Consider the following 23165-nt stretch of genomic DNA (forward strand, 5'->3'; position numbering starts at 1 on the left):
CGAGATGAGCGCCATAACCCCATAGTCGCCTTTGACTGCACTTAACCGCCCAGGGGTCCTTTACCTTTACTTAACAGGGGGGCAGTGTGTCTAGTGCCCTTTGGGACTAGTAGGGGCAGGGAGGTCACCAGTAGGTGGAGGCAGAGACAGGCAGAGCAAGCACCAATGGCAAACAGTGCCAACAGAGGGCAGATCCATGCAATTTAATGCACATTGAATGCGCAATGATCTCCCAACAGACTCACTTGGCATCCATATAGCTGCCGTTTTAGTGCCAGTCTGAGCTTCCTTTGTTGTCCCAGCCCATTTAAGACTGTGGTGTTTTATCAAAGTTTGGGAAATATGTAGAGAAATCACCAGGGGTATCCCAGCTGTCTCAGGAAATTAATCGTTTTGTATTGACAGAAGGGATGGCCATGGCAATCTACTTCTGCTCATAAGAAAGTGATGTGATAAAGTTTAAAGAATTTTACTTGATTGAAGGCGTATTTAAGTCACATGACCAAACAGTAGAGAAGATGGTGACACCAGTTTCTCGTTTTATCAATATTTACAATTAAGAAATTATATTTTAAAAAGCTATTTTGATTTCAACAGGGGTCTTAGGCCATTCAGAAAAAGGCTACTATTTAAGCAGCAGAAAGCCCAATTATAGAAATGTATATAATTTTAAGGGAAGCAGACCATGATAACGACAATTGGGGGTAGGGAATCCAAATGAGAAAAATAAGTTAATTGGGTTATATTTAGTTTTCCACCCCCCATTCTTACTACAACCAAAAAACAAGTACCTGCTAATATTTTCCAGTTTCTCTCATCTTTTAAAAAACCTTTACAAAATACATTTCTAGTGGAATGCTCCTTACTGACAGATTTATTGCATTTGTACAATGCTCTCTTGTTCCAGACTGTAGTATGTAAAAGGAGATATATTTAGATGTAACGATATTGTGCCTGTATTTTTAAACTCCCCAACTTTCCAAACTAGGAGTCACAGCCTGGCACGTTGTGTTGTTATTTATTCATATAAATCAGTCTCTTTGTACTAAACACCTCGCTCCGGTTCTTAAAATTCCTTCTGTGCGTGTGGTGTGATTTGTTTGTGATCCATCATTCATTAAAAGGTTTGGCTTGCTCTACTGCAAGAGATGGAGCTGTTGCTAAATGCAAATGAGGCAGCCCACACAGACTTCCTCTTTGCCTGTTCCAAATATCTGAGACTGGCCAGCTTTAGCTGGAGATGGGGTTCTACATCAGCTGTCTGAAGACTCAGATCTAGAAATACACTGCACATCTTGGATGATACAGGAAATCACAGAGAACCCTAAAATTTCTCCTCAGGGTTCTGTTGCCCCTAAGAATGCAGCATGTTGTAGAGCTGGACCCTAATCCTTACAAAAGTGAGTCTGGCAATATAATCAAGCCAGTGTGGTGTTGTTCAGAGGGACTTCTGGGTAGGTTTGCCAGCTCTTCAGTATCCCAATGCCTAAATAGGAAGTAGTGATCTCTGTTAGAGAGGTTTGGAAGAGAGCTTCTTTACTCTCCCAATGCTGCAACACATGAAAACTTGGTTAGATTTACATCTGTCCTCACCCATCTTTAAACAAATGTTCCCCACAAAAATACCTAGGCTAGAATAAATCACAGACAGTAACTTTTGCAAATAAGGGAATATTCTACACAGAGTCTCAGGAGTTACAGCAGACATGTCTCCATCCATTGGCAGAAAAATTAAAGAAGAAAAGGTTTCGAGCAACTTTTTAAAAAATAACTTGGTTTCCTTAAAGAAGAATCATGCCATCTGCGGGCAGTAAAAATATTCTTTTAGAGAAGTATTTCACTTGGTTTTTCTACATGACCTGGGAACCATTCCACATGGCTTCTTACTCATTCCAGGAAGCAGGAGAGGCAGGGAGAGAAAGAGGGAAAGAAAAGGCTGATGGGAGCCTGCTAAGCCACACTCACTGGATACTTGAGCTCCGGGGTCAGGTTAACCCTTTCATGCACGCAAGTGTGAATCAGTAACGGTATATTACAACAATAACATGGGTCAGGGTATAGTGATGGCAGGGGGCTGCAAAGGACAAAAATCTGATCCCTAGCTGGGTATTAAGGATAGACCATGCAAGCAGACTAGAGTTAGCCTGGAGCTGGAAGCCTGAAGGCTCAAGTGGACAAGAAGTCAAAATGAACCAGAAAGTAGGACTGACGAACAAGCCAGGAATTGAGATGAAGGACCAGTTGGGAGTCCAGAGGTAGGACTGAAGAACAAACCGAGGATCAGGACTGCAGAGTGACTAGGGGTGACTCCAGATGACCTATTTAATGAGTGGATATCCTGATTTGCTTACACAGAGGTTAGATTGCATCCAGTCTGTATTGAGCGTTTGTTCTGGTGAAGAGCAGTAGGTGGGTGGAGCTCATACTTTGCTTCATAGATTTCTTCGTAGGCAGAGTTGAGATAAACTTTTTTTTTTTAATGAAAGCTGGCAGTTTGGAGCTCCTGCTAGTTATGGGGTCCAGTACATTTGTGCCCCCTTTATCCACCTTCCAGTGGCCCTGCCACCAGGGATACAGGACAAATTTGATTCAGGTCACATTTAAAGGCAAAGCTATCTAATTTGCACTTTTCCAAACAATACACAAAACGAAACTCAACCACCCTCAGAATCTGCTCTTCTACCAATTTTGGAATGCGGTTCTCCTGTCAAGAAATGTGTAGAAAAATGCATATATTAAGGTTAGAGGTACATTAAAATGCAAATATTAGTGAAATGCAAACTAATATGGGAGTGCAGAGAACTGAAATTAAGCTTGTTAAAATGAGAAGCAGATAAACTGAAATGAACTGATTCATGATCCCTATGCCTTTCTACAGGGAGGAAGTTCAACATTTTTGGGATAATACAGCTCACATCTCTATATGGTGTGGACTGTGTTCACATTTGGACGGCCATGAGTTGGACTAAAATACTGGTACTTGCAGTTGTGTTTGCTTTTTAAGGGCGGGTTCTTTAGCATACCTCCCACCTGCAATTCCTGTTATCTCTCCACAAATTTAAGGCTAGCTTCTGCCTGGGGCAACTATTGACAAATTTGCCTGTGTGTCACATTCTGTTATGCCAATGGCTGATAATGCACCCCCATTGAGCTGTTCCATTTGACCCCCCCAGTTCTGTGCTATCATGTTGGCATGGTGGGTTTCAGCTGGGCTCTGATCTTGTCTTAAGTGAACAGCAGCATGCTTGGGAGAAATGGGAATAATTCCCTGAATCGAAAGCGGATGGATGACGAGTCTCCATTGAGGTTTTGCAGAGCTTGATCACGAGCGCCATCACCTCTGCTCTGCTCTCTTTCTTTTTTTTCTTTCTTTTTTGTAGATGATAAAAATTTAATTTTTTTTCTTCTTACTTGCACTGATGATAGTCATTGTTTGGATGGTGGGCTTTTATCCATTTCCACAGTCACACCATCAATCAGCTGAACGGGGTTCCACAAGGTCACAAAAACAAATTAACCAAAAAAGCCACAAAAACGCAAAATAAATAGCGAAAACAAAAGTGCCAAATACAGTGGTACCTTAATTCTCTCTCTTTTTTAAAAAAATTTTTTATTCAAAGTTATAGCAAGACATATTATCCAAAAACATATCCTTATTTCCCCCCCATTTTTCCTCCCTCCCCCTCCCCCCACAGAACCCCCACCCCACCTCTGACCTCCCTCAGTTCCAGTCTTTGTTTTCTCCAATAATGCTGTTTTCTGCAAGTTACACAGTTGTATAGATCCTCAAACTGTTTAGCTGATTATTATCAGTAAAAAAATTGTGAATGTTTATTCAAAACCTGCCAAGGAGTCCAGTTCGCTTTGTTGCGTCTTCAGATACTTTGTAAAGGGTTCCCATTCATCCTTAAAGTCACAGTTATCCTTGTCCTGTAGCTTATATGTCAATTTTGCCAGTTCTGACCTCTGCTCTGCTCTCGAGGGGCACCTAGCATTATTACTCTGAATTTTGCGGAGCTCAGATTCGTTTCATCTGCAGTCTACGATCTCCTTGCCTTCCTTCTGTTCCCACATTCAGGGGGGAAATTACTATAATTATGGATTTGTTGAAGTGGAAAGCCATGAAATTTGGTGGAATTGCTTTAATCTTTTCCCAGACAGATATATAAATATATCACAATCAGCAGTCTGCTTCTGTTTCTCTCTCTCTGTAGAGTTTTCAACCAACCAACCAAGCAGTTTTCTTACTGCTGTTTTTAAAAAAGCATCCGGGTCAGTAGCCCAATTTTATTTTATTTTGTCTGAAAGGAAAAGAAGCCTCTTCTCTCTTGAGAGGAAGCCAGAGAAATGAGGTAGGCAGGCCTTGTGTTAAAGCACAACCTTAAAGAGTCAGGTGAGCTCTGCACAGCTGCTTGTGGAATGCTCTCCCAACATAGGCTCATTGGGTGCCATTTTTATCTACATTTGGCACTGGGCAAAACCTTTCCCTTTTTGACCCTTGATTTGAGGGGGTTTTAAGTGTTCGTGGCCTCTTTTAGTTGGGCAGGATCCGCAAGACGGTCTTCTATTTGTATGGATACACTTCAAAGTTTTTATTGGTTGTGTTTCTTGTAATTGGTTTCAGTGTTTATAATATTTATATAAGGACACGGGTGGCACTGTGATCTAAACCACTGAGCCTCATGGGCTTGCCGATTGGAAGGTTGGTGGTTCGAATCCCCGCGACGGAGTGAGCTCCCCTTGCTCAGTCCCAGCTCCTGCCAACCTAGCAGTTCGAAAGCATACCAGCATGAGTAGATAAATAGGTACCACTGCAGCGGGTACCACTGCATGCGCTCTGGTTTCTGTCATGGTGTCCTGTTGCACCAGAAGCTGTTTAGTCATGCTGGCCACATGACCCGGAAAGCTGTCTGTGGACAAATGCCGGCTCCCTCTATCTGAAGCAAGATGAACACCGCACCCTATAGTTGCCTTTGACCAGACTTAGCTGTCCAGAGGTCATTTGCCTTTTACCTTTACTTTATATTGTAAATATAGTACTTTACCTGCATAGTTTTTACTGCTACTGTTGCTGAGAACTAACACAAGACTATGCGTAAGTAAACCAATTTTTAAACTTGCTTCTCAGTCTGTTGTCTGATGTTTTGTTAAGCAGGGTAGAAACGGGGGAATCAGCTTGAAAACGATGATGAGCAAATTCACCCTATAGTCAAATTTGACAGGACTTAACCATCCATGGGTCCTTTAACTTTACCTAATATTTATATATTGTATTTTAGTGCTTATATTTGACTTTCTGACAAATATACTTCCCAGTCCTTACAGTCATGAATTTTTTTTAAAATGATATTTATTAGATTTTAACAAGAAAAAAGTTACTTAACAATTAACAGAAAAAAACGCCAAAAAAATACAAAAAAACCAAAAGTTTAACATAAAAAAGAAGAAGAAAAGAAAAAAAATAGAAATCCCTTTTTTCAATTTCTTACGATCATTTACTTATTTTCCTGACTTCCTCTCACCTCCCTTTTTTGTATTCCATTTAAAAATTAATTCAGCAAATTCATACCCTCTTGATTTACCCTTAAATTCATCATCATATGTTCTAACTTCAAATTTTCATCTAATGTCAGTCCATTCTTGCATGTTCTTATTTTACCTTATTACTTGAACTTCATTTCATTTCAAAATCATTAACATTGAAAATTTTACAGTTCCATTTACCAATAACTTCTTTAACCTTATCTCACCTTCAAAACCTTAAAATTTCAAAATTTAAACCATATTTAAACTTATCTCCTTCCAACCTTTCTGCTAAAGCCAATTGGTTCCTTTCAAACACCTTTCAATATTTCATTAGTATTACACTAATTCCAAAAATAAAGTAATTTATAAAAGTAAATTCTCATTCTAATTTTATCCAATGTCCCTTCTTCCTGGTTTCGGATAATGTCAGTCCTTACACCATTGTATCCTGTCCATTAGTCCGGTGTTCTAATATCTGAGGCTCTCAAGTCCTTTCTACGCCCCCTCTGCAGGTTTCCTTGTACCCATTTATACTTGCACACATCCTTATCCCTTGCTGGATTCTTGCATTTTTTCCCCCTTTCTCCTTGGGGGGTGGATCTCCGGGGAAGTCCATACAGTAGTTTTCTCCATCTTCTTTTGTCAGATTGTCCCAATCCCTGGTAATCCACTCCCCGATGTTTAATTTGTAATCCAAAAGATAGTTAATCCAAAAGTAATCATCAACTTGTTTCACAGTCCCACCAGAGCTAAAGGCGTCCTTAACTCCAAGGTCTGGCAAATGTTCTCCAAATTCAATCTTCCAATGTTGCATCTTTTGGTCATGCGGGATTTTGAATCTCTGTATCTTTTGAGGTGCAATCGCAACCTCTTCCATTTTCCTCTGCCCTTGAGCTTGCCTTGTTAGACCAGTTTCCTGAATTGGTTGTTGTGAGGTCTCTTTCACTTCGTTTTCTGTCAGTTCATCTTTACTTGTTGCAAGAGATATCAAGTCCAACTTTTGGTTCATCAAGGTCACTTTCTCGTCCAGCTGCAGCAGTACAACATTTATTTTGCCAAGGGCCTCAAGAAGGGCTTCCTCCGTAATCATTTCTGTCAAGGTCAAAAAGCTGTTCCCACGGTCTAATTTTCCCTTATTCCTTCCCTGTGAGTTGGAACAAACACGCTAGCTAGCTCCCTCTGGAGGATACAGTTACTGTTTAACATCCATCTTAAAATGTAACCAGCAAGGGGAAATTTACTTTCGATTTTCAAATACTTTGTTTCCTTTCAGTATAAAGCAAACAAGCAGAAAGGAGCATTAGAATTATTTTATTTCTCTTTAAGTTCTATCTGTCAATGATTTTTCCGTTTCCAGTTAATAGGCATCACCGACTGCTTTCTGTCCTGACATTCCGTCCCCAGGTTTGGGACAATGGAGGCTTATATTCTTTCACTCTCTCTGCAGGATTAAAGGGTCAAAATTCCGTACCCCCTTTTCTCCTGCTGTTGAGGGGGGTTTTGATGGTTATAGATGCAGGAGATTTCAATTTTAAGATCAATTTTCCCAGCTTTTTAGCTTTTAAGATCTTTGCTTCAGTCTGATTACAAAAAGGGGAAGGCGGACTTCCTGTTTACACCTTCCCGCTTCGGTGCCAAATTCCAGATTGTTTCTTTGATCCAAGGAGCAGTTCCTTTGATCTCCCGGTCTTTTAATTCTCCTACTCATGGGTTGTTGTTTAAGAGCCGAATTTCACAGGAAAAAGGACAGCGCTCTCCGACATCAGCTGTGCAGCTTCGCTCCGCAGAAGTAGCGATTGACTCTCAGCACCACGCCAGCACCCTGTCTCGCTCCGGAGCCCTTTGCAGGGCTCCTTTACCGGTCGGGGGGGCGCAAAAGGTGCCTGCCGAGTCCCACAGTCGCAGGCTTCACCCGCCTGCGATTTTTGAAAGGGTCCCCGCTTCGCTGCAGCGGTAGGACCCAATTTCTGCGGGGCTTTCTCCCTCTAGATTAGAGGGGATCTGCCATTTGTTGGAGGCGCCGCCTCCGGAAGTCGTCCTTACAGTCATGAATGCTTCAAACTTTAAGCAACCTCTAAGCAGGGTCAGATATAAATGTGATGTAAAAGTCAGAGGTAGCTTAGGCTGAGAGGCAGTGACTGGCCTAAGGTCACCCAGTGAGTTTCCTGCTCGAGTGCGGATTATAACCCTGGTCTCCCAGGTCGGAGTCCAACACTCTAACCCATGGGTAGGCAAACTAAGGCCTGGGGGTCAGATCCCGCCCAATCGCCTTCTAAATCCGGCCCACAGATGGTCTGGGAATCAGCATGTTTTTACATGAGTAGAATGTGTGCTTTTATTTCAAATGCATCTCTGGGTTATTTGTAGGGCAACAGGAATTCATTCATTATTATTTTTTCAACATATAGTCTGGCCCACCACATGGTTTGAGGGACAGTGGACTGGGCCACGGCTGAAAAAGTTTGCTGACTGTTATGTACTGAAGTTCTCACCCTGGGCCAGCAGGGGGATACTGTAGATAGTTTCCACTCAGGTCCACATATACAAATAAGGGATTGAAAGTGACGTTCAGTGATTGGATAGTTACAGAAAGTTCCAGTTACAGATAGGTAGCCGTGTTGGTCTGCCATGGTCAAAACAAAATAAAAAAATTCCTTCCAGTAGCACCTTAAAGACCAACTGAGTTAGTTCTAGGTATGAGCTTTCGTGTGCATGCACACTTCTTCAGATACCTTCTTACAGAAAGTTGTTACAGTTGCGATGTAGTGGAGCTCTATATAAGCAGGCTGGCTGAACCCTTCAGTTCAGCTCAGTTCTGGCCTGTGAATAAACAAGAGCTGTTGAAGAATCGCTGTGTCATCTGATATGTTCACCCACAACTTAACACTGACCCCTGCTCTAACCGCTGGACCACAATGTGCAGAAACCGTCCTCCTCTTCAAAGGTCAAATGTAGACAAGATGTTCCACCCATCTTTGCTTCTGGCCCTGCCAGCCGCTTGCATGTGGCCCTGGGAAGGTTGCCGAGAAGGGAATGTGGGCCTCAGTCTGGAAAACTTTCCTCATCCATGGTCTATAATATGCAGGGCATTTTCTTCAGCCAGAACTCTCCAGAACTCAGTTCCGACGCCTTACAGGTGGACGCCACATTCATGTTGAGTTCAAGCACCTCTTTTTCTAGAAAAATGGCACTGCTTATATGTGACTTGTTACCTGTTTCAGCAGATGCGTTTTGCGTTTCCAGAGAAAGAATGAGAGGGCGAATTACTTCCCTCGTTCACTCTCCTTTTTCATCTCTTAAAGTTTGATTAAAATAAAATGAAATAAAGGGAACCCTAGAGAACTGCAAAGAGTTAACCAAATAGCTGTGGCTAAGTACAAATAAAAATCCCATTAAGCCCTCAGCAGATGCTGCCTGACACTTAGCAATTTTTTACTGGGCTCTGAAACCAATTTCCGTGCGGAGTCTTGATACAGGTCATCCTTGTGGTCAGCCTTCAGATCAGGATATCTATGGGAGGGATGGAAGGCTTCTTTCCAAAAGGCAGAGGAATGCTGGTTGCTAGGAGACGGGGGAGGTACTGTTCCTCGCTTTCTCTTAAGAACAGTTTCTTGGCTTTCATGCTTTGCTTCGTGGAGTCAGGGCTGTTTCCGTTCTTTCACTCATCTCAGCACCAGCACACAGCACCTTCGAGAAGCTGACAGGGCTGACAGAAGATCCACAAAAAAGTGTCCATAAGGTAATAGAATTGTTAGAAGAATTTGGAAAGTTATCGGGTTTTAAGTTAAACAAATCAAAAACTAAAATGATGACGAAGAACATGGAAGAAGCTATGAAAAACCAGCTAGAGGCTAAAACTGGAATTAAAGCGGTAAAAAAATACCTGGGAATTTGGCTAACTATGAAGAACATAAATTTAATAACGGACAATTATGAAACAACCTGGAAAGAAATTAAAAAAGATTTAGATATATGGAACAGAATAAAATTATCATGGTCAGGAAGAATGGCTGCAATTAAGATGAATATACTTCCAAAGTTGTTATTTCTATTTCAAAATATTCCGGTGATAAGAGGAAACAAAGTATTTAAAGATTGGCAGAAAATTTTATCTAAATTCTTTGGCAGGGGAAAAGGCCTAGAATTAAATTTAAATTGCTTACAGATAGAGGAGAAAGAGGAGGTTTTGCGGTACCGAATTTGAAACTGTATTACGAGGCCTCATGCCTCTGTTGGATTAAAGAATGGATTGTAATAAAAAACACTGACCTACTAGATTTAGAAGGCTTTAACACCAGATTCGGTTGGCATGCATATTTGTGGCATAATAAAGCAAAAGTACATAAAGAATTCTCCAGTCACATCATTAGAGGACCTCTGCTAGAGGTTTGGGAAAGAAATAAAAATCTTCTTGAAAGGAAAACTCCCTGGTGGTTGTCACCAATAGATATTTTAACAATTAAAAAAACAAACATAGAAGGTAAGAGATGGACATATGAAGATTTATTGGTGAGAACAGAAAAAGGTTGGCAGATCAAAACGTATGAAGAACTAGGAGATAAATTAACGAGTTGGTTACAATTCCATCAAATTAATGCACTGTGGACAGAAGATAAAAAGATCGGGATAAACGAAAAAAAAATCAAGATTCCAGATAGAAATACTGGAAGGAAATTCAAAACTCTTATCAAAAATGTATAATCAACTATTAGAATGGGATACTAAGGACGAGGAAATAAAATAAGTTATGGTGAAATGGGCGATAGATCTGGGATATAATTTGGAATACGATAGTTGGATTAAGCTCTGGAATAAAGATATGAAGTTCACTGCTTGTGTTGCCTGAAGAGAAAACATGGAAAAAATGATGTACAGATGGTACATCACCCCTGTAAAATTAGGAAAAATCTATAAGAATGGAGATAAAATGTGCTGGAGGTGTAAAAACAAGGAAGGTAGTTTTTACCACATGTGGTGGACTTGTGAAAAAATCAAGAACTTCTGTGTAATGGTTCTAGGGGTTGCTCGTGTGTAAACCGGTGCAAACGCCTGGCTGGGTTGCCTGAGTGAACCCTTTCTGTCCGGACAGCCACTCACCCGTGGCTGCCTCAATCGCTGGCAGAATCCGTCAGTGGGCGTTTCTTGAACTTCTTCCAGCAAAGAAGCTCTTTGACGCCTAGTCTCCGCCTACTCTCCCTGCGCGGAAGCCTTCTGTGCAAGGAGGGTGTGGGCAGCGGAGGACCCGTGCTCTCCCCGCTGGTCTCCGGCGAGGAGTCATGGAGCCACCTCGCCGATTCCCCCATCTGCCCCCCTTCTCCACTGGAGCTACGCTGATTTCCTTCCCCAGAAGATCAGCTGCTTCTCTCCCTCCCGGGACGCTCTCCGGAATCCCTCTGGAACCCTCCCTCTCCCTCTGGCTCTGATGGCAGTTCCCTGACATTCTGGGAGCTCATTTATAATGAACTAAAAAAAATGTATATACTTTTGTTAAAAAAACCTGAAAATTTTCTTCTGGGAATGATTGGCAATGAAATTAAGAAAGAAGACCAGACCTTATTCCAGTACGCAACAACAGCTGCTAGAATTTTAATCACCCCAAACTGGAAATCAACCAATATCCCAACAGTAAGAGATTGGCAAAGTAAATTATTTGAATATTCAGAATTGGCAAAATTAACACAAAAAATTAGAGACCAGAAAGAAACAAAGTTTATTAAAGAATGGAATAAATTCATAACCTATATTGAAGTAGATTTAAAAAATCCAAAGATCACAGTAGGCTTAATATAACCCTTCGACATACAAAAGTTTTAAAGAAAAACTGCGGGGAAAAATGTATTACATAACCCAAAACTGAGGTGGAGGGAAGTCAATAACTTACATGTTTGTCTTTGTTTTTGTTTTTTTTCTTATAATTAAGTTATGTTGTTCTTATTATTGTTTTTTTCCCTGTGAAGAATTTATTTTCTGTACATATGTGTGTATATGTGTGTATGAAAATTAATAAAGAGAATTTTTTTTTTTTTTAAAGAGAAGCTGACAGGGCTCCAATGTAGGGCTGGCTGATATCTGATTCTCAACATCATGATATATCACCAGCTAAATATCACGATATCATGATATATCATGATATTTGTTGTTGTTTAGTCGTGTCCGACTCTTCGTGACCCCATGGACCAGAGCACGCCGTGGTCCACCTGGAACAGGAACCGGCAAGCCACTCCAGTATCCCTGCCAAGAAAACTCCATGGACAAAGACAACAGGCATATCACGATATATATCTGCAGTGGCAGAGGGCCTTACCAGATGGTTACCAAATTTTTTTCAATGAATCCGGGGACACTTTTTTTGTTGTTGAAGCTGAGTAGCACCAGGGAATCAGTAGTGGGGATGTTGAGGCAAAAGATCCTGGGCCCTAGCACACATGTATGTTGTATAAAGGTGCAAAGCCCTTCTTTTGCACCCTGTGAAACATAAATGCTCAGTTTTTAAAAAACTGGGCAATGGCTGCCCGCCTGCAACTCCCGAGCCTCCCCTGATCAGTCAAAACAAAGGGGGAAGGGGGCAGGAGATCTGTACCGCCGGACATCCCCGGTTCCCCTTTGGCAGTGGCGGCGGCAGCGGCAATCAGCAGCCCAGAGCCAGCCTGATGGCGCAGTTGGCTCTGGCTGGCTTCAGGAGCTGCTCGCTGCCATGGTGCCCACCATTTTTCCTCTCCAGAAGTCCCCATATGATTTGTTGTGCTCTGGGCGGCTGAGGCTGCCGCTGCCACATTTCCTGGGGACAGATTTGCAAATCCGGGGACTGTCCCCGGGAACTGGAGACATATGGTAATCCTCCCTTACCACACCTCCCTGTGGTGGCAGAGGGTCCCGCCATACCTCCCCACAGTGACGGAGGGTGTACTGCACTTCCTCGCAGCAGCTGAGGGCCTTGATGAGGCTCCCTGGGGTGGTGGAGGGCCTTAAAATGTAAGGAAGCAGTAGATTGAATAAAAATACTAAATAAAGTTCCATATATTATATTTAATATAATTTCAATTAATTTATGAGTAGTTTGAGTGATTTACTAGTCAAGTTGCATCTGCTTCCCCACTCAGAGGTCTAAGTTGAATCTGTGCATACATAAGCCCCACTGAGTTCAACTAAACATACTTCTACTTTCCTGGGTGTAAGCCCCATTGAATTAAGTAGGGCTTGCTTGTGTGTAGACACACATTTGCTTTCACTGCTTACTGTAACCTGAAGCGTCTGTAATCTGAAGCGTCTGTAACCTGAGGTACCACTGGACTCTATCCTGAACTTTTTAGAGGAAGGGTGAGTTTAAAATGTATCTATATTTTGTATTTTAAATTGTGTTTTTATGTTTTTGCCATGGGCTTTGGCTAGCACAATAAACTTACTGATGATGAAAACCTGATAGCCGTGATGTGTTAAGATAAGAAGTAAATACATAAAAGCCTCACAATTCATCAAAAATGTCTGCGAACTGAATTAAATATATTGTTGGCTAGAAAGGTACAGATTTACTGCGATGCACACTCGAGACAGAAATCAAGTAGTCTTTCTCTCATAAATAATGTGCCCCCATGCCAGACATAAAGCTGTTTGATGTGCAGTCTTGGGAACATGCAACGTAAGGGAATCAAATTATGTGTACCTCTACTACCTTCCGAGTATAGAAAATAAAATTACACAGAAATTTGCTGTCTGGGTCCTTGCCAGCTGAATTATGCCTATGGCACACACCCCAATCCCTGGAAAGGTAATGGGAAGAAGAGATGGATTTCAAAAACTCTGTTGCTATCAGTGGCATAGCGTGGGTTGCCAGTTCCCACTGCGGCGCAGAGCGGAGCGAATGGGTGGGTGGGAGGGAAATGGACAGAGTAAGTGTGCACATTCAACTGCCTAAGGTGTCTGCATCGCCCAGGAGATAGCAGCCGCAGAAATAAGAAAAGAAGAGTCACTCCATTGTCTGGAGAGATCACTTCCTGGTTCACACAGAGAAGCTGTTTTCAATGGAGCCCAGAGACAGAAGCGTGTAGCTGTATTGAGGCAGCACTGGGAGTTGAAATTTTGCACCCCAACAATTTTTGCATCCCAGGGCAACTTCCCCCAGCCCTCCCCCCCACTACATCACTGGTCACTATTACTTAGCAAACGGAACGGTTGCCCTGATGTGGCTAATTTGGGCAGAGTTTGACCTTCGGGACTGAGATCCATTTAAGGCTCATTTAACGCTTTAAGGATGTGTAAGGACCTTTCTTTCATTTCTCTATTCCTTTTCATTCTTAAACTTTATTTCATGTTTCTTTCATTCTCCCCCTTAAAATTGTAACTAGTTCATTCACCCCCCCCCCATTTATTTCAGTGGGAGGCTTTTCTCTTTTTAAAGAAAAATTATTTATAATTTTCACTTTTACAAATTTCACATTTATATTCATCAAAAAGAAAAAATATAATTATTCATCAACTTCCCTCCCTACCTTCCACTGTTCATTCTAATTATCCTCTGCTGCTACATATTCTAATTACTCCACATTAGTTTTTTTCCTCACTTTATCCCAACTTAATTAATTTACTCTAATCCTGCTAGCGTTTTAATTTGCTCGTGATGATTCTTCAGATACTCTGCAAATATTTTCCACTCTTCTTTAAACACTCTTTCTTTCTGATCTCTTATTCTGCTGGTTAAACTTGCCATTTCTGCATTTTCCATCAATTTCGTCTGCTATTCCTCTGTTGTTGATACTGTTCCCTCCCTCCATTTTTGGGTTTATAATATAACATTTTTAGGCATTCTGCTACCCCTTCAATGGCTCAGCCTTGCAAAATTTCAGGTAGCTGGACAAAGACTTTCTGTTTGGAAGCAATAAAAAAATGGACAGAGATGCAACCTGCAGTTATCTAAGCAGAATTTGCTATACTAAAAAAATGAAGTAATTTTATGTTTTGTTCAGAGATTGCTCGCCCCATTTGTATTCTCTCAGAATCTCCATTTAACAAAGAGCAGACTGTTAGAGAATTCTGCTTCTACCTGTTAATGCTACCTACCAATTAAGTGGAGAATTTTGAGAGGCATTTTCCATTCAGCCTAGGAACGAGTGCAGCAGGGAATTCTTTAATCATGGTTCAGGTACAGCCATCAGCACAGTAACCTCTCTGCTTCTTTGACAAAAATCGCTGCTGGCAAGAGCTTCAGGCAATGCTAGCTTGTTCCATATATGAACAAGGAACATCCCTCTGTCAAGTTCCTCTTACTTCCTGTACCTTCTCAATATTTCCCTTCCATGGGGATGCTAATGGGACCTAACACTGCCCTCACCAAAATGAGTCAGAGAACCTTGAGCAATGCATAAATCTGGTGGCGTCCCACAATACCCAAGAGGCCTGCAGAGATCTTGCTCACCAGAGCAAATACTTGATTTTATTCCAATAAGATTCTGTTTTTTGCTGCTGTGGTGCCTTGAACCCTGCAGTTTGCTGCCAGGGTTCCAAAGTAGCCTTCAGCCAGTTGCCATCTATGTGCTGCCATTAGCATTTAAATTCCTGCAGGTGACAAGGGGGGAGGCACACAGATTCCCACAAAAGGCACACACATCTCCAACATGGCACCTGTTTCCTCGGTCATGAGGTGGAGAGGGTGGTTACTGTTTTCTCACTTGAAAAACACATAGAGCTGAAAGAGAAAGTGGGAAGAGAGGCACTCTTTCCCACTTCCTCTTTCAGCTCTATGTCCCTTTGAAAGCTCAGTTTAATTCTTCTGGAGATCCAGCTTTTACCCAGATTCTTTGGGAGCTAGCATGGAAGGAGCACCCTTGATTTGCAGGGGTTGGTCATTTTGACCAGGATTGCAGAGGGGGAAAAGCAGGCGACCCTGGGCCCTCCTTGACGAAGGATGGTCCTCTGTTTGAAGGTGGTCCTCTGTTTGAAAGGCTGCCCATAAAATCATCGAATCACAGAATTGTAGAGTTGGAAGGGTCACCTCGTCCAACCAGGAATCTTTCGCCCAATGAGGGACTCAAACCCACAACCCTGAAATGAAGAGTGAGCTACTCCATCTGGTACGCAGGCTGAGACCCTACCTACTCGCAGACTCTCTCACCAGAGTGGTGCATGCTCTGGTTATCTCTCGCTTGGACTACTGCAATGCACTCTATGTGGGGCTACCTTTGAAGGTGACCTGGAAACTACAGCTAATCCAGAATGTGACAGCTAGACTGGTGACTGGGAGCGGCCGCCGAGACCATATAACACCAGTCTTGAAAGACCTACACTGGCTCCCAGTACGTTTCCGAGCACAATTCAAAGTGTTGGTGCTGACCTTGAAAGCCCTAAATAGCCTCAGCCCAGTATACCTGAAGGAGCGTCTCCACCTCCATCGTTCAGCCTGGACTCTGAGGTCCAGCTCCGAGGGCCTTCTGATGGTTCCCTGACTACAAGAAGTGAGGTTACAGGAAACCAGGCCGAGGTCCTGCTCGGTGGTGGCACCCACCCTGTGGAATGCCCTCCCATCAGATGTCAAGGAAATAAGCAACTATCTGACTTTTAGAAGACATCTGAAGGAAGCCCTCTTTAGGGAAGTTGTTAAATTTTTAATGTTTGATGTTTTATTCTGTTTTAATATTCTGTTGGGAGCTGCCCAGAGTGGCTGGGGAAACCCAGTCAGATGGGCGGGGTATAAATAAATTCTTCTTCTTCTTCTTCTTCTTCTTCTTCTTCTTCTTGTTCAGTTGCTGGGAATTGTAACTCTGTGAGAGGTAAATTTCAGTGCCCAGGATTCTCTGAGGGAAAGAAGGTGGGCTAGATGCTTGGCAGCTGCCTGAAGTTGCCCAGGTGCCCCGGGCCTGGCAGAGAGAGTGTTCCTGGAGCCCAGAGCCCATTGGCTCCCGTCCTTGGCCAGGCTCTGACCTCACAACCAGCTGTGGAATCCTGGGGAATGTTTTGTTTCCTAGGAGGCCAGGTGAGTTGCTTGAAAGGATCCCTGGCTAAGCTGAAAGCCCAGTCAGTTGGAGCAGTTAGCAGCCATTCAGATCCCTTCTTCTGTTCTTGTCTTGAAAGCTGTGCAGATGGATTGACTGACTTTCGGGACATCTTTGGATTTCTTCTCCCATAGCACAATGTGCCGCTGGCTGCACAGAAGGTAAAGTCATGGGCAAGGGGGGAGACATCCTGAAGATTTGTGCCCCCACCACATTCCCAGTTCTTAAAGATGCTCCTTGGTTATTTGACCTTTCTAAATCCCATGCTGGGTGTTACATGAGCCAGCAATTTTCCCAGGGAGTTTTCTGATGAATTTTGAGTTCCCTTTTTTGTCACTATCCAAATTGCAGCAGAATTACCACCCCCACCCCAAATATTCAGGAGAATGCCCACCCCTCTCTGGGCTTCAGCCAAAGAGAAACAGAGGGGAAAGTGAGCAGTGTTTGCTAACACAGCCTAGCCTTATTAATTCTTCCTCTCAGCTCCCACGTTCCTCAGATGTGTTTTCAAGTAATAATACAATAAAGCACCAAGAAAGGCCTCTAGGTGGACAAACAGGTTTTTAAAAAGATGCCTAGAGGCGGCAAATGTGGGTGAGCACCCAGGTGGAGAGAGAAGGTGTTTCCGTAATACAATGAAGGCCCCCCTCCAAAAAAAAACTTTAAAAGAACATTCAGCCCACTGGAACGTATGATACACCATGACCAAATAATGGACCACTAGCCAACCAACTCCTGGGCAAACAGGTGGCTTTAAAGGAGGTGCCAGAAACTGGACCACAGTCATGGCCTGCCTTATTTCCTTTGATTCTCCAGAAGGGTGCAAAGTTGGGAGGATTTGGGGGAGCTCTAAGGGGAGCCTATATCCAGCTGCCTGAGCCTTCTGCTTGGGAGTAAATGCGGGGGGGCAGATGCTTGGCAGCTGCCTGCAGTTGCCCAGTGATGCCCTGGGCCTGGCAGAGAGAGTGTTCCTGGAGCCCAGAGCCCATTGGCTCCAGTCCTTGGCCAGGCTCTGACCTCACAACCAGCTGTGGAATCCTGGGGAATGTTTTGTTTCCTAGGAGACCAGGTGAGTTGCTTGAAAGGATCCCTGGCTAAGCTGAAAGCCCAGTCAGTTGGAGCAGTTAGTAGCCATTCAGATCCCTTCTTCTGTTCTTGTCTTGAAAGCTGTGCAGATGGATTGACTGACTTTCTGGACATCTTCGGTTTTCTACCCCCATGGAACAATGTGCCGCTGGTTGCGCAGAAGGTAAAGTCATGGGAAAGAGGGGAGACATCCTGAAGATATGTGTCCCCACCACATTCCCAGTTTTTAAAGATGCTCCTTAGACCAGACCAAGGACCTTGGTTATTTGACCATTTCAAGTATCATGCTGGGTGTTACGTGAGCCAGCAATTTTCCCAGGGAGTTTTCCGATTAGTTTTCCGAGTTTTCTTTTTTTTTTGTCACGATCCAAATTACAGCAGAATTACCATCCTCCCATCCCAAATATTCAGGAAAATGCCAAGTTACAGGGAACCAGGCAGAGGGCCTTCTCGGTAGTGGCACCCACCCTGTGGAATGCCCTCTCACCAGATGTCAAAGAGAAAAACAACTACCAGACTTCTTTTAGAAGACATCTGAAGGCAGCCTTGTTTAGGGAAGCTTTTAAAGTTTAATAGATTATTGTATTTTAATATTCTGTTGGAAGCTGCCCAGAGTGGCTGGGGAAACCCAACCAGATGGGTGGGGTATAAATTATTATTATTATTATTATTATTATTATTATTATTATTATTATTATTACTCTCATTCCCATACCTGCTAACATTTCTTTGATAAACATAGGGCCATCCTATTCCATAATAAGAATAATTTTATTTTTATACCCCATCCATCTGACTGGGTTGCCCCAGCCACTGTGGGCAGCTTCTAACACATATAAAAACATAATTAAACATTAAACATTAAAAAACCTCCCTATAAAAGGTTGCCTTCAGATGGCTCGGGGGTCGGATAACTCCAGACCCTCCAACATTTCCCCAATGAAAATAGGGACATCCTACCATACCCTTTGACATTTCTCTGATAAAAATAGGGACAGCCAAAGGAAAAGCGGGACCTTCTGGGATCAAATCAGAAACCAGGAGTAATAATAATAATAATAATTTATTATTTGTATCCCGCCCATCTGGCTGGGTTTCCCCAGCCACTCTGGGCGGCTTCCATAAAAACAAAAAATACACTAAAATATCACAGATTAAAAACTTCCCTGAACAGGGAAACTGCAGAAATGGAACACTATTTTGGCTACAGAGGTTTCCACACTAAAGTAGACAATAGACTTATCTATTGAAGAATGGAAGGGACTTGGCATCATGTTTCGTTCCTGAATAACAGAGCCTCTGCAGTGGAATTTAGAAGCTTTTGGAATTAGAACATTTGTGCAGGAAAACAGGAAAAGAAAGAGGAGAGAGATTAACAAGAACAACAAGAATAATAAGAATTGGACAAAGTTGGAAGTGGGAACATTTGGGACATCCAGATTTGAAAGGTTTAAGAAATAAAATTGGAGTTTTCACTCCCAAGTATATAAAAATCTGGATGGAAAAAATGGGCCTTTTTGAGATAGACTCCTTCCAAGATTGGACATTTAAAATTAAAGAAGACTGGTAAAGGACTATGGTTTAAATAAGTGTGGGAGCTCCAGGAAGACATCAGATGTTGATTAATATGGGGAACGCAACCAGGAAAAGGGGGAGGGAAATTTGGAATCCAAAGGGTGTAAAATTATATTATATTTTATTATATTTTAATCTACTATGTATATTAAAGGGGGGAACGCGTGGAAGGGAATAGGTCGAACTTAGGAGATGGGAAAATATTTTTAAATTGGGTTAACGATAATAAGGTTGAAATTTGGGATAATAAATTGCTGAATTTATTTGTAAGAATTGGGATATAAGAGGGGGAGGGGAGGGGAAGTCCTGGGAAGATGTTACAGAAAATAAGATTTTAAATTTGGATGTTTTTTTTTTTATATTGTTATAATTGGAAACTTTTAATAAATATTATTAAAAAACAAAAACAAAACTTCCCTGAACAGGGCTGCCTTAAGATGTCTTCTGAATGTCAGGTAGTTATTTATCGCTTTGACATCTGATGGGAGGGTGTTCCACAGGGCAGGCGCCACTACCGAGAAGGCCCTCTGCCTGGTTCCCTGTAGCTTTGCTTCTCGCAATGAGGGAACCGCCAGAAGGCCCTCGGAGCTGGACCTTCTATTTAGTAAAATAGAAACATCGCCACCCGACCCCACCCCTACCCACCATGGCCCCCTCAACCTCTTCCCCCCTTTTCTTCCTAATGTAACACTAATGTCTCAAGAAATGAAACTGAGCTGTAGAAAATGTAATTTGAAAAAAGAGACATTGCACATACTTTTGTAAACCAAGAAATCTTTAATTAAAAATACTTTTTTTAAAAAAAGAAAAAGAAACCAGGAGGGCTTCTGTAAATCTTGGACTTTCTCTGGAAATAGTAATAATAATATAATAATAATTTATTATTTATACCCCGCCCATCTGGCTGGGTTTCACCCAACCACTTTGTTGTGGCTTCCAACAAAATATTAAAATACAATAGTCTGTCAAACATTAAAAGCTTCCCAAAACAGGGCTGCCTTCAGATGTCTTCTAAAAGGGAAACTTGGAGGGTCTGCATTCAAAGTTAGAGTCCAGTTTAAGGAAAAATCACGTCTATAGTTTTTCTTTAGATATTATTTATGAATTTGCAATGTATGCAAATTGTTTAACCTCCTCCCTCGTTTATGCAAATTGCCTTCTCCTTTTGTCCTCTTTTTCTGGCGATGCATCATTGGCCACCCTAGCGAGGAAGCAGGCAGCGATGTGCTCAGAGAATCACCATCGCACACAAGGACCGTTGCTTCATTCTTTGACACGCCTTTGCAAGAAGCTATTCTTGGATCCCTTCTAGGAGCAAAAAGGAGGAAGGGGTTAGGGTGTTACACAGAAGACTGAGATCTGCATATGCAACCCTTTTTCTCTCTCCTCCTTCTCCATGTGGCACGTGGAACTTGCCTCGCAACGCCTTTGACATGCGTCTTGGTGATGACTCACGGAGCCTTAGAAACTGTTCCAACAGCACAGATTGTGGTGGGTCACAACTTACCAAAGATGGCAGAAGGGACCTTCCTGAGCCAAGAATCACATGATTGCATGATATAGCATCCCAAATGAGCTAGTTAGAGTATGATTAAGGGACTTGGAAGGATGGAACTGTTGATGAGTATCATCAATCTGTTAACAGTAGCTAAACGGTGGTGTCTAGTAGCTTCATTGTACAGCATTGTACAGCTTTCACTCTATGCTGAAGATGCACATTTTTATCCCTGGCCTCTGACAGTTAAAGCATTTTGATGATGATGACCTCAAACTTCGATAGTAGAAGCATTAAAAGTAATAGAAGAATTTGGAGCGATGGCAGGATTTAAAATTAATAAAAGTAAAACAAAAATGATGGTAAAGAACATGAATGAGGAACTGTTGGTACTAAAGGGTTAAGAGGTAACAAGTCGCTCTAATCACTGAGCAGCTGGAAGTCATTAAGCATCCAGGAATGTGAGTTGGTTTGTATAAATAGTCAGTTCACCCGTGTTTCTCTCTCTTCCCCCCTTGACCTGACTCGCAGACTCAGTTTGTGGCCATGGGCGTGTTTGCTGATATGAGTTAAGTTTAGAGTAAAGTTTTTCTTTATGCCGGAGATAAAAGCATGTGTGCTTTATCGCCAGGGTTTGTTTTTCTTTTGTGAATTAAGTTTTTTCCTGAGTTCCAAAGGGCTTGCTCCAGGATTCTTCATTTATAAAAGGTACTGACTCTCCTGCCTCCTTCAGCCGCTGCACGAAATTCTCTGCTGAGATAAGATTTATGGCGTTGGAAGCGCACTGGACGTTTACTTAACATTAAACTAATCAAAGTTTAATGGACAGGAACAACTAGACCAACTACAAAGCAGTACAAGGTTATGGAATATGCAGAAATAGCCAAATTAACAGTAAAAATTCGACATAATGGGGATGAAACATATCAAAAAGAATGGGGAAAATTTATGTTATATATAGAGAAGATGATGTGAAATAGGGAACCAGTAGAATTAAAATAATATAACGGGAAAATACAAGAAATTTACTGGATAATAATATCTTAATGAATTAAAAATGTATATTAGGACTATTATTGAACAATATTTGTAAATGAATATAGACAGACAACAAGAACTTGTATATATAGAAAGATTTATTTGTTTACGGACATTTAATGCAAAAAATGAAGAAGAACAATCTTACTGAAAATGGACAAAGATAATGCGAAAAGTCAAAGAGGACATAAAAAAGCCAGAAGAAGGAAGGAGGGAAGTCAGCTCGGGAGAGCAAGAACAAATGTGAAATATAATGTATGTGTTGTACAGTATGTAACTAAAAATTCAATAAAGATCATCTGGGGGGGGGAAAGAAAAGATGATGATGATCTCAAGGTGATGTATAAAACATAATGAAAAGAGAAACAGAAACAATGAATAACTTCACTGACACTGGAGCAACTCCACAGAGGTTTGACTTTACCCCCAGAAGGTCACTCCATTGTCTCTCACGACTGACTGATGCCAAAATGCATAGTGACCAGAGAATGTGCATATTGCCCAGGGGTCAATATACCTTCTTCTTCTTTGAAATATACTCGGAGTCGAGAGTGGATTTCATGTTCTTTATTCAGCTCATAGGGGTGAGGAGGAATGGAAGTTTCCCCAGAATGTCTGCTTTATATACATTATTTACACAATGGGCCCCGCGTGATTGGCTAATTCTGGGATTCTCCTGTAGGCCAATCAGGTTGCGGATTCATTTCCACCTGGAGCTGGATTGGGTGGCTCCTGTGGACCAATCAGACTGCTGCATTCTGGGTCCTATTGTTCTAGGACCAATCAGACTGCTGCATTCTGAATCCTATTGTTCTAGGACCAATCAGACTGCTGCCTTTTGGATCCTAGTCAACTCAGTACATAACATTCTTCTTCTTCTTCTTCTTCTTCTTCTTCTTCTTCTTCTTCTTCTTCTTCTTCTTCTCACACTGCATGAGCTGAGCAGCACAAGGAGGAGGGTTTGCAGGAAAAGGAATGTTAAACCTTTCCTCCCATGAATCTTATGGAAATTGCCCCCGCCCCACCAATGCTGCTAAGGAAAAAGTTGCAGAATGGGGTCAGTCATCATGGGAATTGCAGAGGAGGAGAGATTTAACCAGCTGAGAAAGGGTTGCTCAGCGGGGGACAAGGGCTGGGAGAGAATTTGTGTTTGTGAAGTACATTTCTAATGTCCCTCAAACTTCCATTTCTAAACAGGGAATTGAAATTGGGCAAAACATGCTGTTTACATCCAGTTATGAAAAACTGTAACAGACACTATAGTATAGGTTCCTCCTCAATGTTAAATATCTATCAATAGATCTTCCTTCCTTCCTTCCTTCCTTCCTTCCTTCCTTCCTTCCTTCCTTCCTTCCTTCCTTCCTTCCTTCCTTCCTCCCTCCCTCCCTCCCTCCCTCTCTCTCTCTCTCTCTCTCTCTCTCATCATCTATCATATGCAAAAGTTGGGATATAAATATATTTAA

At 42.1% G+C, this 23165-nt stretch overlaps 1 long non-coding RNA gene across 2 annotated transcripts in view; it reads left to right on the forward strand.

Moving 5' to 3' along the window:
* Window positions 1-23165, forward strand: part of LOC309328947 — a 340017-nt gene that overhangs the window by 50006 nt on the left and 266846 nt on the right. Inside the window, exon 1 of one of the 2 annotated variants that reach the window (XR_014150940.1) lies at window positions 16232-16353. The exons of the other annotated variant lie outside the window; for it this stretch is intronic. This is a non-coding gene — a long non-coding RNA (uncharacterized lncRNA). Of the gene's footprint in view, window positions 1-16231; window positions 16354-23165 lie in introns of those variants that run through there. 2 annotated transcript variants of the gene reach the window in all.

The sequence above is a fragment of the Podarcis erhardii genome, assembly GCF_964252035.2.
Source record: "Podarcis erhardii genome assembly, chromosome: 14".
In the NCBI taxonomy this organism is placed as follows: Eukaryota; Metazoa; Chordata; class Lepidosauria; order Squamata; family Lacertidae; genus Podarcis; species Podarcis erhardii.